Source organism: Periplaneta americana, chromosome 17 (assembly GCF_040183065.1).
Source record: "Periplaneta americana isolate PAMFEO1 chromosome 17, P.americana_PAMFEO1_priV1, whole genome shotgun sequence".
Classification (NCBI taxonomy): domain Eukaryota; kingdom Metazoa; phylum Arthropoda; class Insecta; order Blattodea; family Blattidae; genus Periplaneta; species Periplaneta americana.
Genome location: NC_091133.1, coordinates 101,794,424 through 101,810,698, shown reverse-complemented (window position 1 = coordinate 101,810,698; position 16,275 = coordinate 101,794,424). Strand labels below are relative to the sequence as shown.

The 16,275-nt window shown below is 34.6% G+C and overlaps 1 non-coding gene across 1 annotated transcript; it reads left to right on the top strand.

Moving 5' to 3' along the window:
• The first annotated feature begins 15,298 nt into the window (after window positions 1-15,298).
• TRNAY-AUA (transfer RNA tyrosine (anticodon AUA)) lies at window positions 15,299-15,370 on the top strand. Its single transcript has one exon. It is a non-coding gene; the product is annotated as a tRNA-Tyr (tRNA).
• Window positions 15,371-16,275: the final 905 nt, after the last annotated feature.

The following is a 16,275-nucleotide window of genomic DNA, read 5'->3' as shown; positions in this document are numbered from 1 at the left end:
TCTTCGTCTCTTCTTCTTCGTCTTCTTCTCCTTCTGAAGAGGAAGAGGAGTGCTCAAGGGCTTGTGTATCAGTACAATCTATTCAGCTACAATACTCTGGTTTCATGGAGGTCTTCAGTAGCTTCTTTAGATCGATGACTTCTGTATGTACTACATCCTGCGCCATCCTATATTGACCTGAAGATCACGTTAGTGTAGGTATTGTGATTCACTATTTGGTGCCACTTATTGATTCAGCTACACATCACTCAAGTCCAACAGAGTTCACTTTGAAAACTCTTCTGTCCCCCTGGGACTTATGCAGCTCCTCAGATAGATGCTGTCTGTATGCAAATCACTGTATTACATCTGTTACATTTCTGGTCGACCTGAAACAATTGAAAGATGATAAATAAAGTTGAAATTAGTGAATGCAAAAAGAGTCTGAGGTCAGACGCCGAAAGTTACACAGCAATTCTGCTTCAATTGGTTGAGAGGGTAAACCTCGGAAAAAAAGTCCTACCAGTTAGTAACTGGTCCCAACCAGGATTTGAAACTGGATCCGCCTGTTTCACGGTCAGACATGGTTATCATTACTGCACAGCAGTGGAAAATAGCTATCGTTCTGTTGTTGAGATCAGCTTAGGTGTCAATTCGAATTCCACCGAGATTGATTACAAAGTTGGATTTTTTGCAATGTTATAATGAATGTTAGGTAATCTCATGGCAACTCCTTAATCTCATCTTGCTACGATGCTAAGTAATCTTGTAGTTGGTACAGTGTTATTGAGTAACCAGTTTAATATAAAAAGTTAATAAGATCATTAAAGTGTAATATAGAAATGAAAAACTTTCCTCTGCATAGGACTAAGAAGACATGAGGGACATAAATCTTGTGTAACCATTTATTATACAGTAAGACTTTACAGAACTGTGGGAAATATTGCTGCTATGTTAACAAAGGAGTTCTTGATATTTTATCATCCTTTCTGTGTAGCTGAAGTAAATGGGTAATAGTTTACAAAAGTAAAAGAATTTTCCTAGTTTCGGAATTTGCTTCTGCTGCTTTCGATTGTTGTCAGTAGTGGAATTTTTTACTAACCAGATGATGAAGAATTTGGCAGAGTTGGTTTTCCCTTTGATTGGTCTGATATGTGTAGCAGAAGAGAAATTAATAAAATGTCGATTACTGTGAAAGGTATGTGGGTTGCAAGAAATTGCATAATATTCTAGTTATTTTTATAAACATGTTAGGTCTAAATCATACCAAACGATTCAGATGGACTGCAGATGGAGGTTTAAATCACAAATGCGAATCCGTGAAGCATGCCATATTGAAGAGAATTTGCATCATCAGTTGTAAAACAGATTAATTAAATAATGAATGAATTGATTATTGTGATGTATTTATAGTGCATGTTCTTAACTTGATACAGAGTACAGTGACACTTTAGTGTCAGCTTCATTGTGTTCTTAAAGTTAATGCTGTGCAAATTAGGCAGTAATGTGTCAGAGTGAGGAAATGTTCTATGTACCTTCCTTCCCAAAACTGATAACCACACAAGCAAGATTTAATTTTGATGTAATAAGGTGAAGTTGAAAACTATTTTCATTGTATGTATGATTTGAGGCTTTCTCGGCGTTGGTTCGCTAATATGTTTTCATGGGATATCAGCCGAGTTGAAATTTTGGAATGTTCCAAGCTTTCAACTGCTATCTCTGCAGCCATCTTCAGGGAAGTGGTGTCTGGACAGAAAGTCGTAGGTTATATAGGTGTTAGGCTGTCTCAGGTGATACGGGATTGGTTGGCAGATCGGCCAATCCGGGGCCGGGAATTATCATTCCTCGTAAACTCCGCCCCTCCCATGATTCTTGTGTGAAGTTTGGCGGGTGACGAGTCCTGTTCCACCGGTTGGAATTGGTTGCTGTCCTCGGTTCGTGACCTTGATTGTAAGAGGGCCTAAGCTGGTCCAAGGCCGGTGTCTATGCTAAGCTGTAGTCCACCGTCTCTGTTAAAGTTGTACAATCAAGGAGGCCATAGAGATTAAGCTGGAGAAAAACAACTTTAACAGAGACGGTGGACTACAGCTTAGTCAGGCATGGACACCGGCCTTGGACCAGCTTAGGCCCTCTTATAATCAAGGTCACGAAGATCACGGACTGAGGACAGCAACCGATTCCAACCGGCAGAACAGGACTCGTTGCCCGCCAAACTTCACACAAGAATCCCGGGAGGGGCAGAGCTTACGAGGAATGATAATTCCCGGCCCCGGATTGGCCGATCCGCCAACCAGTCCCGTATCACCAGAGACAGCCTAACATCTATATAACCTACGACTTTCTGTCCAGACACCACTTCCCTGAAGATGGCTGCAGAGATAGCAGTTGAAAGCTTGGAACATTCCAAAATTTTAACTCGGCTGATATTCCGCGAAAACATATTAGCATATTTTCATTGTAGTTTTTAGGTGTTCTTTTTCCCTCTCTAATTTGTGCCATTTCTTAATAGTATCAATTATAGAATTTATGAGTGCACTTTTGAAGTACGATGTAATATTGAATACACTATACTTTCAATATTAAAGTTACATTTGAATATCGTTGCCTGAATGCAAGAACTAGGTAACTTGATTTTTCATATTTTGTGACATTGCCTGTTTACTTATTTATTGCACTAAGGAATATGTCTCGTTTTCTTTTACCTATTTTTTATATTGGAAAATAGATGTCGCTGGTATCGTTCGATCAGTTACCTAGATCCTGGATTACATTTTGTGCGATTTTTTCTATACTATAAAAGAGGTAACTGAAAAACGCAAATTTCGAGTTACCTAGTTCTTGCATTCAGGCGACGAAATAATGTAGACTAGCAGTGTACTTCAGATATATAAAACTAGATTTATTATTTTGTGGTAAGGGACATAATTTAGATAATTTATCTAACCTGCAAATCATGACAGCAGTGCCTACTCTAGGGATTCTTGTGACTTGTGTAAAACATTCACTATAGATATCCCATGGAGTTGGTCTTCTTGGAAGATACAGTGCAGTAGTTTTTCGTTTATTTCTGCACTAGTGATGAGAATGGTTGTGAATAATGAAGAAATCGTGGATTGACAGTAGAATTAGGTGTCCTCTGGAGAAAACCTACTTGCAGCACTGTCTCCATCCACCATAAAATACCATGGACTCTAGAATTTGAAATTAAATCATCAGTATAGAAACTTCACACTGGCTAATGTGTGTTTGTCAAATATGTAGCAAGTAATTATGTAAAATATCTTTGGCTTTGTTTATGAAGAACTCTCGGATGTTGAGAACTGTTGAAGAGGATAGTGATGAGTTAAACGAAGTTCTCTGAACTGTTACATGACAGGTAAGGACTTCAGTTTTCTCTTCATTTTTATAGTAAAAATTGAGGAGTAAAATGGAATAACAGATACAGTCATTTGATACTGTTTTTACCAATAGAATCTTGCAGTAACTACTCTATTTGCTGCTGCTTTTCTAGATGGCAGGATACTACAACAAGTCATTGTGTGTTATGATTTTCTTCCATAGAATATTTGCTTAAGGTACTTCCACCTAGACAGTGACAAATGAACATATGAGTAAAAACATCGTGGGAAGTGGTTGTGAACATAACAATCACAGAGAAGAGAATATCGATTCCAAGACGTTCAAGGAACATGACTGGGAAGCAAGCAGAATGGTACTCTAGAACCTGCTATTGGATAGCCTACTAAATGTAATTTTTAAGAAGTATTATTTTGATCATGATCAGAAGCTATCTATTCAGAGATTAAATGTCGGATCACAGTTTTATGAAGAGAGACTGTGATGATACTGTTTCAGTGTGGATTCAGATACAAGTTTAACTGTTATATGATTTTATAATGATACAAGTTGGCCAAAGTCTTAATATAAAGTGATAGACAAATTATTAAAGGATTTAAATCCTTCAAAAATGGGAACTTGTTTTTCATGTGCTGCCTTGGGGTGTTTCAGGATGAGCTTACTCAAGTTTCACTAATTCAGTGCAAGGACAACTTTTCTATTATAAGAACAGCATTAGCTAGACTTTAAACAAATTTATGAAATGAGGGCTAATTAAAATGAAAAACATGTTACCCGCGCTGTATTTTTAAAGATTCTAACTAGTGAAAATGTTTTTGAGTGCATTATTATGACTACATCCGTCTACTTTCCTTTCAAAAGTCTGAAATCATTCTCTCAGAACAAACAGGTTTTTGTATGCAACATTCAAATTGCATCCAACTTCTTAGTTTGTTTTGTACAGTGGAATTACTTTAGTGACAGAGATACAGTTACACATCCGAAGGTGTGCCAGATGGTTACAGTTTATTTATCGAATTCGGTGTGTAAGAAAATAGATTGTGCATTGTTAACAAGTTAAACTTGGCCTTTCATTGCTTGAGGACCTTTTACATACGATTTAGAGTCCATTGTCTTCAATTTAGTGTAATACTGATGTAAAAGTAAACTAGATGAATGGTAACATGACAATTTAACAAATACGCTGTTAAATTTAATAATTTAATGTAAAAAAGGAACTTGCTAATCGTGTATTAGTGTGCTGGCTTCATGTTCTGAAGAACCATGGTTCAGTTTGTAAATATCTGTTCGGAAATCATTCGTGGTTTTTTCTTAGTTCATCTCAGCAAATGTCAGGAATTACAAAACAAGGCTATGTCTTTCGAAATAATTTTCTTCTCACTGATTTATTATTTCAGTAATATTGAATAATCTATGCAATTGTAAACATCTTTAATGTATAACTATTATGAAATGAACTCTTGGATATACTTCATAATAAAAAGAGTAGCCTACTTATTAAGGATCTACATTCAGGGGTTCGTAGATTTTGATTGTTGTAAAGTAGAATAAGTACAGTAACAAGAATGGTATGATTAGATATATCGTGTTTTGCTTGTTATTGTTGGTAAGCCTTACAGCTTAAGACTGATTTGGTTTGAATGTCTGGTAGTGCTGTTCCACTGGTTTGCCATTTCATCCCAGTTAAAAAAATATAGTTTAAATATTATGCAACGGTTTAGTTTATGTAATGTCAGTCGTATGTCTGACATTAAGATTTCTAGTCTTGTTATGGAATTAATTTATTTATAACAACTTAAATTTTTTTCGTTTTTCTGTATGGAAATTTTGCAGTCTGTTTAGTAATTCCGAATTCAGTGTTAAATTAAATAAATGATAAAAATGGGGTTAAATTGATATTGTTTTGACACACGTTTCATCTGTGCCCTGGAACATCTTGCACTTGCTTATTACACAGCTGAATAAAATGAAAGGATCCCAGTGTAAGGAAAAAAAAGTTACATAACCTAAGTTGTATAACTAAATTATTATTTTTAAAGTGAAAATTGTTTCTCTGAAGATATAAAAGATTGTTTTTTATTCTTGATTTACAAGATTAATAGTTACATTTGTCCATTCAATAATAACAGTAATAATAATAATAATAATATTATTATTATTATTATTATTATTATTATTATTATTATTATTATTATTGCTAAAGCTTTTTTTTTATAAAGGTCTTCATTGATATCTACGATCTTCAGGTTATCATTTTTAATAAAATTATTTTTCGTCTTTCATTCTGTGTATTATGTTGGTACCAATTTGCCTGTAGTCCATTTTGTACTCTAAGGGTAGAAATGCATATTTTTATTGTGGGATTGTTAATCCAGCAACAGTTCTTAAAAAAAATGTCATTTTTGTTCCTGTAATTGATTTCTTGTGTAGTACGCAGTTCTAATGTGTTAAAACAAATGATAGTAAAGTGAAACATTTGGGTATCGTTTAAAATTCATTCATTCTATTTTAAATAAAAAACAAACAAATTTGGTTTGTTGTATATTCTCATGCATGACTCAGGTTGTAAGACAAAAATAGAATATTGAACTTCTGTGCTATTTTATGACACGTTTGCATGTATGAAAAACCCAGTTGTTGGAAGTTGCTGTCACATCAAGTTTTTTTTTTTTTTTTTTTTTTTTTTTTTTTTTTTTTTTTTTTTGTAAATAGAGCCAGATACTTGGGTCGTCGTTTTTTAATATCTTTTTATATCCGCGCAGGCAGCTTGTTTAATTTGTATGTGGTTGCTATGATTTTCAGCGTAGCATTGGAGAATTCGATTGTGCAATTCTTTGTAATCATAAATAACAGATAACTGTCGAACATGAGTGTGCGTCAAGTGTATGTATTAAGTGCATTTATCTCTAATAGGTAGAGGAAGCTTAGTCGACGTGTACACTAGCAAAACTCTGAACCATCAGTGATATGACAACTCTGCTCAATAAGTTGAGTTGCATATTAGCACTTAATATTCTTCATGTTACTACCAACTGTCAATTGCCACAATATAACATACAGGGCATTATAACTTGTGAATACATATTATGATGGAAGTATAAGCATTAAAATTGCATGTAATGTAATTAAACATGATCTTCCAGACTTATTTTTATATATGAATCCAATATATTCGTCATTCGTCACTTCACAGGCTATTCATTTATTTTTTCCTCTCATTGAATTCAATATCATGCAAAATGTCTGATAATTTTTCGTAGCTTTCTCCCATTGTGAGACATCCTCGTTTCTAAGCAGACTAAGATATCTCACTTTAAATGTTCAGCAGTATAACTCACCAGACCTTACTATGTGCTATCATTCACTGTACGATTTTCCTGCAAAATGTGTACTCTGAACATATACTAAATGTAATTCTTAAAAATAATTTTGTCAAGCTACTTTTTTCCCCTCATCTTGGACAGTGCTAATTATGAGATGAAATTGTAAAAACAGGGTATCGTATTGTTCTGACTTGACATGTGAAGTATGAAGATTTTCTTTTGTACAACAACCGTCAATTTGCACAACACTGTGAAAACGAGAAAAACAAATTTTCAGATGTGGAAGTTCACGTATATCCATGCTTTAGAAATGACACTTTTTAGGCTGTGTCAACGATTTCTTTTGTAGTTCTAATGTTTTTACTTCTAATTTTGTAAGCACAGAAAAGCTGAAGAATTTTTATGAATTTCATATAAAAAACTAAAATTGATAATACATTTTAAAAGTCTTTTTATGATAAGTAAATTTGTTAAGTAAACAACTTTCTTGTGAAATAACTACTGAAGCTTTCCTGGCGACGTGATAATTCGAAATTTTCTCGGACTTCCAGCCAGGTCATAAGTTTGGTGATCCACCGACGTTTCGAGGATGTTCATCTTCAGGGTTAAATGATGTCCAGGGGTACCCAGCTCCTTAATTTATAGTGCCAGAGGGAGGGGTCAGCCGAGGAGCTGTGTGCTGATTGGCTCTTTTTAGTGCGGACCGTGGCGCAAACGCAGCCGACGTGTCGTCTTGCTTTGTGTTTTCAGTTTAGTGTGTAGGATTTCCATGTCTGTTTTTATGCTGCCATAACACCAACCACAAAGCAAGACGACACGTCGGCCGCATTCGCGCCGCAGTCCGCACTAATAAGAGCCAATCAGCGCACAGCTCCTCGGCTGACCCCTCCCTTTGGCACTATAAATTAAGGAGCTGGGTACCCCTAGACATCATTTAACCCTGAAGATGAGGAAGATGAACATCCTCGAAACATCGGTGGATCACCAACTTATGACCTGGCTGGAAGCCTGAGAAAATTTCGAATTAACTTTCTTGTGTTAATTGAAAACTTGATTTGCAGTAAGGTATATGCTTGTTTCCAGTTTCTTCTTTTATTGCCTTAGTGGTAGGTGCAGTGCATTCATGATCGGTAGTGTTGTGTCAGATAGGGTGTGTGTTTGAAGTGTAATGTGTGTTGAAAATATGTTGTGGATCTATTCTTGTATGTCTGTATATTTCATGTTGTTCAAGTGTGTTTAATTTCTGGTTTTCAGTTCAGTGTGTAGGATTTCCATGGCTGTTTTTATGCTGCCATAACACCAACCACAATTGCAGCAACATAGAAACAGACATGGAAGTCCTACATATTGAACCGAAAAACCAGAAATTAAACACACATAGACAACACGAAATATACAGATATAAGAATAAAATTATAAAAACACATCCACAATATATCTTCAACACATGCTTAAATCTCAGAATGCACTACAACACTACCTATCAAAAATGCATCTATCATCAAGGTAATAAAAGAAGAAACCGGAAACAAGCATGGACCTCACTATAAATCTGAAGATGGCCAAAATCAAGCCGAAACTAGTCATTAATTAATGTAAATTACCATCATAGTTTCATTCAGTTAACACAAGAAAATTTTTGTTTACATAACAAATTTACCAGAGCTTTAGATTTTTTAAAAATCAGATTTATTTTCATAGAATAACTATAAATTAAATAAATATAGATGCCATTTACTGTGTTAAAATTACTTTTGAATTAGCAGTTCTTGAAGAAACAATAAAGAAAGAAGCAGCATTGTTAAGACAGTAAATATTAGTGATGTGCTGCTGTTGAGTCTGTGTTGTGGTCATAAATTATGAAGTGAAGCATAATTTTTTTCTTTTTACATTACAACCAAATAGTTGTCACAACCGCAGATGTGTTTTTTTACCTTTCTCTTAGCAGTGAGATGACTCCTTCCATATGTCACTCAGTAGTGGTTGTAATCTGTTACAAAGAAGATTTATTTTTTCCCAAATTTATTTAATTAGTTACTGTATATATGAAGCATGATCAAATGAAACCCGTGTTTTGTATGGTGTTCAAATTAGCTGACTTCTAACTGGCTGGAAGTTATTTCTTAAGCAGTAACATTCTCATGGGAATAACATTAACCTGAGTAAGTTTTTAAATAGTATTCAGTGATAGCTAAAAGCTTGCCCAAAATGGCTCAAGTGATAATTTAGTTTCTCAGTGCTGACAGCTGCAGAAATGCATAGCAATCAAGATAAAGGACCTGAGAAATCAATAAAATATGTTATGTTTTGCATTAATGCGCTTCCTTATATTGCATGAAATGTTTAGGAAATCCTGCAGCAAATGCACTGGAAAATGTTATTCAAACTTGTTGAGACATTCGTGTGTATGGACATTAAATTAACATATATTCACTACAGATGATGATAAGTAGAGATGAGATTTTTATGCGCCTAAAACATGCAAATTATGCATCTAAATATTCCCTTCAAAATGACAATATATGTACTAAAATGTTCCCAATATCTATTTTTTAGAAAATGATTTCGTAATCGCATTGAAACATATAATGCAGATTGCAGATAAATTACGAGGGTCATTTCATAAATAACTCACAGGTTGGCAGAACTGTGAAGTGGATGATGCAGCACTAATTAGCGTTTGTTGCAGTTGAAAGATTGAGGAATAAACATGTGTGTTCGTTTCGTCCATAGCGTACTCTGTATTTAGGTAACAAGAGCTAGAAATGGAGCCTACATGTGTCTCGGGTATTGCGATGATTGAAGACCAAAGATCTAATCTTTTTGTGGCAAAATTTCCCCCATAGAAATCCACACTTCTACAGTTTCTCGTTGGGCTACTCATTTTCGTGATGGTCCTGTCAGCAAGTTTGCAATGCCCAGGCATTTCTGTTTCTTTTCAGCAATCAAACAGTGAGAAACCAATTGTGCAGAAATTTTTCTCTTTAAATTCACGTAGCTTCTGAAAATTCTTCACACGTTGCTCGACAATCTTCTTGAGCATTTGCCACAATTTTCACACTTTGTTCATGTGTTGATGTTTTCGGCCTTCCTGGTCATGTATCATCATCTAAGCTGACACGAAAATGAGTAGCCTAACGAGAAACTATACTACAGTCCACTGTAAGTTCATCACAAACTCCACTTCGCTGTGGATTTCTGTGAGGTTTTGCCACATAAAGATTCGATATTTGATCTTCAATCATCACACTACCCAAGAGTGTAGGCTCTATTTCTAGCTCTCGTTACCTAAACACAGAATATGCTATGGACGAAACGAACACACGTGCTTCTTCCTCAAATCTTCAACTGCAACAGACGTAATTTTCATTGGTATTGCATCATCCACTTCACAGTTCTACCAACCTGTGCATTATTCATAAAATGACCCTTGTATTATAAATATTACACAATTTCATGCATTGTACAATTCTCGAATCCTAACCCAATGAATCAGTTTTATAAAAGCACTGCACAACAATGATTTTCTCCAAATTAATCTCTTGTTGCGCAAAGTAGTTTTTGAGTGTTGAGAAACTACATTCTACGGGTACATCTCAAGATTTTATTGGACAATATTTAAAAAAATGGAATGACATTACCTGAAACTTCTGTTTCTACATGTTCTCTATCCAATATTTGAGAAACTTTTTGCAGTTCAATGAGGCCTTTATTTTATTTTTATTTATTCGTTTATTTTTATAAACTTGTTGAAATTTATGTTTTACTTTTTTCCATTTTTCCCAGGAACATCCTTAAACTATCCACTATCTTGCGTAGTGCAGCTGTTGATTCTTTCAGACACAGTACTGCCCTTCCAAAGTCTTCATAGAAGAAATAAACTCACTGAAGTGAGCCTTGTGCATGCTAAGTTCATGGATAGTGTCTTGGATGCAGTTACTTGAGCTTTTCTGATGCATATGCAAGTTTCTTCATAAAATTGGGGTTTTCCCATATTTTTTCCTCTCCAAGAGGCATCTTTGTTAATAGAGTTTGTTTTTCGCAAGTATGTATACGAATTAAAGCACATGTATGTTTTTACCTCTAAAATATCCATTAACCCCCAAAGCATTTTTATGCTGTATCAGATTTTACCGAAGTAATGTATTGCACATGAAACATACAGATTTTTAAATATTAACGTTTTAAGTAAAGGCAAACAAAATATGCTTTTATGCAGATATCTCATGATTAATGTTAAAGGTATGGACATTATGAGTAGGGAGCGGATTTTTATGTGCTAAAAAATTTAAATATATTTATTTTTTATGTGCTAAAAAGTACGAAAATATTTGCTAAAAATAAAAAAATAAAAATATATTTTTTTTTAAATATGACAAAAATACTTTACTTAGCTTGAAAAAAAAAATGTTACTCGGTAGGCCTACTCATCAACCACACTTGAGTGCTAGTAGTTGGCCGAGAATTGCAGTGAACAACAAAGGTCATTTCCAAATTCTCCATCACAAATGCATACCGATTATCTCTGAACAACGATCTTTCCACATTACAGGACGTCAGATGTGCATATTTAGATAAAGAGAGGAATGTCACAAACACATACGCCGTCAATTTCACCTACAGGCACATCTTCCAATACTTAAGCAACTTTACACATTTTTTTTGTATCCACTGTTTTTCCCAAACACATTCTGGAATTTGTCCCTTAGTAATTGTGCTTCTGAACGTGGTAGCGAGTCTAGTTTAATTTCCACGGCACGCACCTCCCTGTTTCAGATAACAGATTTTTGGATGTTTCGAGTTTTTTTATGGTGTCACACAAAAAGCTTAAATTTGCTAACAGGAAAGCCAAATCGTTTTTTTAAATAACCATCTTTCAGTATATCCTGAAGGATATCGATTGATAAAGCCCGATGACAGGGAATCACAACAAGATGTATTGCCTTACTTGATAGGCATGAGCGAGAGACGAGAGATTTGTTTAAATTAAATAATATTTATACCCGAGCTCTTATCTGTTGTGTTTCACAAACAAAACGTGGAATGAAATCATCTTCAGCAACAATAAACATTCGTAATTATTTGTTACAAGATCTCTCCTCCTTGTCCATGTTAATTTATTCTCTAATAATAACACTGATATGCTGTCTAGCAGTTCTCAGAACTTGTGGTGATACTATTACGAAAATGGATGACGGATACACCACACAGCGCTTAGAAACACGAAGCAATCAAGAATTCTTAAAAAAGATAACGTACTTCTGAGTGATATAATTGATTTAGTTTTAAAATATTTATAAGTTCTTGTAAAAAAATTATTTAATTAAAAAAACTCCAAGATTTATGTGTTTATAATAGATTTCCTGAAAATATGTATTTACATAATTTTTTTGTGAAAATATGTGTTTTTATGTGATATAAAATTCGGGTTTTAAACTTGAAACTTTATGTTCGGAATTTTTAACTTTGTTAATTGTGTTTTATCACATGCAAAAAGAATATTTAATTACATAGGAATCCGCTCCTTAATTATGAGTAAATGGCTCAGTAAAGAGCCAAAAAATGACTTCGTGAATGGGATCAGAAAAGTGATATGTTCTGTACTTGGATGCCTACTTGAACGAACAAGGAAATTTTTCTAATAACAAACATACACATTTGCAGCTGTAGGCAACACATTAAGAAAATGTAACATTATTATTAGTATTATTAACATTCTAAAACGGGATTCACTTGAATACTCTTCATATGTCAAAAAGGAATTTCAACCTGCACACACATGAAGGCAAGATTCTTACACTGGGTATATTCATGTTTATAGAGCTTACTGGAGTCCCAGTGTAGATCTTCCTCCTCCCTTGCCTGCTTTGTTTCTATTTTTCTTACCGTCCTCCTCTTGAGTCTGGATAGAGTCTCGTCATTTCAGTCAAGTGTGACGATCGGTTACTGGTTCCCCAAGCTGCCAGTCCTTCACCCCTGCCTCTTTCCCCAGATCAGTGACATCCTTATTTGTATATATCAATAAAATAAACTACATCAAGTATTCTATAATTATTAATTTAATATCTTTAGTATATTGTATTAATACTTGAACTGTGCACTTGGATATTTTTATTTTATGGGCTTTCATTTGTTAGTGTTAACTTGAGGTATACCAAACTATGCAGTACAGGTTCTTCTAAAATGTATTAAAGAGGAATGCATGAAACTTAAGTCTTACACTTAATATGCTGCCTAGTTAACCTCAACTATAAGTAAGCACATATTCGTGAGTGTCTATTTGTTGTATACCTGCAGCAGAATAATACATTGACAACTATTCGATCCTCTTGAGTCGAATGATTTTGCGAATTTTTAAATTTCAAGGATCAGAAATACAAGTTGGAATAGTATGTTTAGACAAGACAAAGCTTCTGGATATGGTTTAACGAGACTATTTTTGTATTAAAGAAGTATTGGATACTCGTTTAAAAACTTCAGCTACTTCAAAGAGTGTATTTTTGATCTACAGACTTTTTTCTGTCATAAACTTCTCTTTATGAGATATTAAATACATTGCCTTAATACAGCGTTGCTCAAGAACTTTTAGGGTATATTGTTTTGGTCTATTGTGTGGTGTATGAAATTTGACTTCTGTGGAACTACACTCAGTTTGTACAACACAAGACAAACTATGAACTCAATTATGGAACCTACATAGATCCCTGCTTCAAAAATAATTAAACTTCTTAAATTTTTATAAAATCTGGAGCATGGGAAAAATTAATTCCATTTAACTAATGCAGTAAAACATGTTTTCTTTATGTTTACCTCTTTCATTCTACTGTTGCTCCATCCTCAGCTCTTCCTCACTGACCTTAAATATTTCTATGATTATTAGAGGAGAAAAATTCGCTCCAATACCGGGGATCGAACCTGGGTCCATGGTTCTACATACCAAGTGCTCGAACCACTGAGCTATGCCAAAGTTCAATCCACAGCACTGGATCGAATCCCTCTCCTCTAGTGTTTTTCCCAATTTCGACATGTATGTTGACATATATTAAGTCAACTGCCATTATAGAAGGAGCGCACTCAATTAAGTGACTTGTTGGCCGGGATTCCACAGTAATATGCATTGTTGGGCGAAGTATCTATGTAAAGATTAATTTTTGGTCCTACAAAATATATCTGTTTTGGTAACAACGATTCAATCCGGTGCTGTGGATTGAACTTCAGTGTAGCTCAGTGGTTAGAGCACTTGGCACATAGAACTAAGGACCTGGGTTCGATCCCTGGCGCCAGAGCGAATTTTTCTCCTCTAATAATCATTGTTACCATAACAGTTTTATTCTGTAGGTCCAAAAATTAATCTGTACATAGTACTTAAATATTTCTGCATTATAAATTCATTACTGAACTAGGTAAACATAAATAATAAACAAGAATTTTAAAACTAGCCTAACCTATGTGTGAATATATTTATGGCATTGTAAAATACGAAATGTTTAAAAATCAATTATCATGAGATAACATGAATTATTGCTTACCATGTTACTTGTCTTGTGGAATATTCTGTGTATAGATTCCACAGAGTTGGTCTTCTAAGGAAGATGGTACAAATTAGTACTCCATCATCGATAATAATGATAATGAAATGAGACTTGATGAAATTATGGCAGAAGAAACAGGAATACGTGAGAAAACCTGCACCAACATTGTCTTTGGCCACAATAAATTATACTGGACCTCACTGGTATTTGATTTGAATTCTTATCTCTAGTGAGAGAAGTTGACACACTTAAGCAGTGGTTCCCAACCTTTTGAATGTTACTGTCCCTTTAAAACTCATACTTCATTTTGTTAGACTTCCTAAAATGTTTTGCATAATTTAAGCTTATACATATTCTACTCATTAAATATTTGCTTAATGTTGTAAATTAAAAACATCAATAATAAATTGGTAGCAATATTAAATTTTAGTTAAATAACATTTGAATAGAATCTGAAAATACATTCTATCACTAATTTCTGAGAAAAACTAAATTAGTTTTTTAGACTTACCACAATGTTATTAATGAGATGATTCCATTGTAGATAGGCTACTCTAAACCGAAAGTTCAGCTTAACACTAAATTTACTTGTATTGTGTTCTACTGTACAGTAAGACAAAAGCAGAAAATGTATATTAGACACAAATATGTTGATGCAAGTGACATTTAATTGTTGTATTGCAATTCAGAAAATATAGGGATACATGGTGGCGCATGCAACCACGATTGCAACAGAGTCTTCGTAGAAAACAGTTTTTAAGCTTGAATCAAAAGATAATTCTAACAGTTTTTAAGCTGGAATTAAAATATATCCGTTCCATTACTCTTTCATCATATGATGACGCAGAATATCTGCATGGAAATATCATATGTACTTCGGTACATTGATATATATGATATGCGTAAATCACTTCGTGATTTAAGACGGCTCTTATTCCGTCGGATCCCGGCCAACTAGTCACTCAGAACGAGTGCACCTCAGCACATGTGTGGACTTCAGTCCTACATTCATAGACATCTATGACGTAGTGCAGAGGGCTGCCACTAGAGGTAACCCAAGAGTTGGAACTTAAACTGAGACGATTCTGTCTGGCGCCGGGGTGGGTATCCGGTGTGGCTTAGTGGATAAAGCATCAGCACATAGAGCTGAAAACCCGGGTTCAAATCCCGGCGCCGGAGAGAGTTTTTCTCCGTTCCATTACTCTTTCATCGTGGAATTAAAAGGTAATTCTAACAGCTTCTCTTCGTCTTAGGCAGACAAATTAATCAGAGGTTTTCACCCATTTATTTTTTCAATTGCAGGAAAGATAATCCCTGATTTTAATGTTAATGGATGAAGATATTCTTTATATTTCCAACGGTACTAGACAAGAGTTCATCAACATGTCTTGCTATGCAAAGTCACTTAAAGTAGGAAATTAATCAAAATCTCGATTGAAAACTCAGCGAGACCACAAGTTGAATTCCTTTATTGTTGCTTCAATCTTATCCTGAACTGTGAACACTGTTGAAAGTTGGACCCTGAAAATTGACTTTAGAGAGTTTAAGAAACTAAAAATATCAGATAGTTCGCAAGACTTGCAAGCCAAGAGAAGTCCCCCAGGCAATCTCATTCCTGTTGAACTCTATATCTCAAAGGTGTCTAATGCAAGCAAACATATTCAAAGCTGAGAAAAGTAAGAGACACAATAAAGTCAAGTTTCATTTAATACTATTTGAAAACATACCTTATTTCTGCAGATCCATTTAGAATCACTCGCGGATCACAGGTTGGGAACCGCTGTTCTAAGCCATTCAGCTATGAATGTTCTCAACAATATAAAACTGTAGAATAAAGATAATTTATCATATTCCACAGTGTCGTGGAACTTGACAGGTTCCAGGACACGGTGGAATACTCAAAAGTGTAATCTGATCACAGTCGTCAAGAAAGCCTAAAAACTCATATAAAGATCATTTCTGTCGAATACTCAATTTATATTGCATCATATAAAGTTAGCAGAGAATAGTACCCTACTGAACTGAGGTTTTTCACCACAGGAGAAAGAATTAAATCTGGCAGGTTTTCTTATTGTATTTCAGTT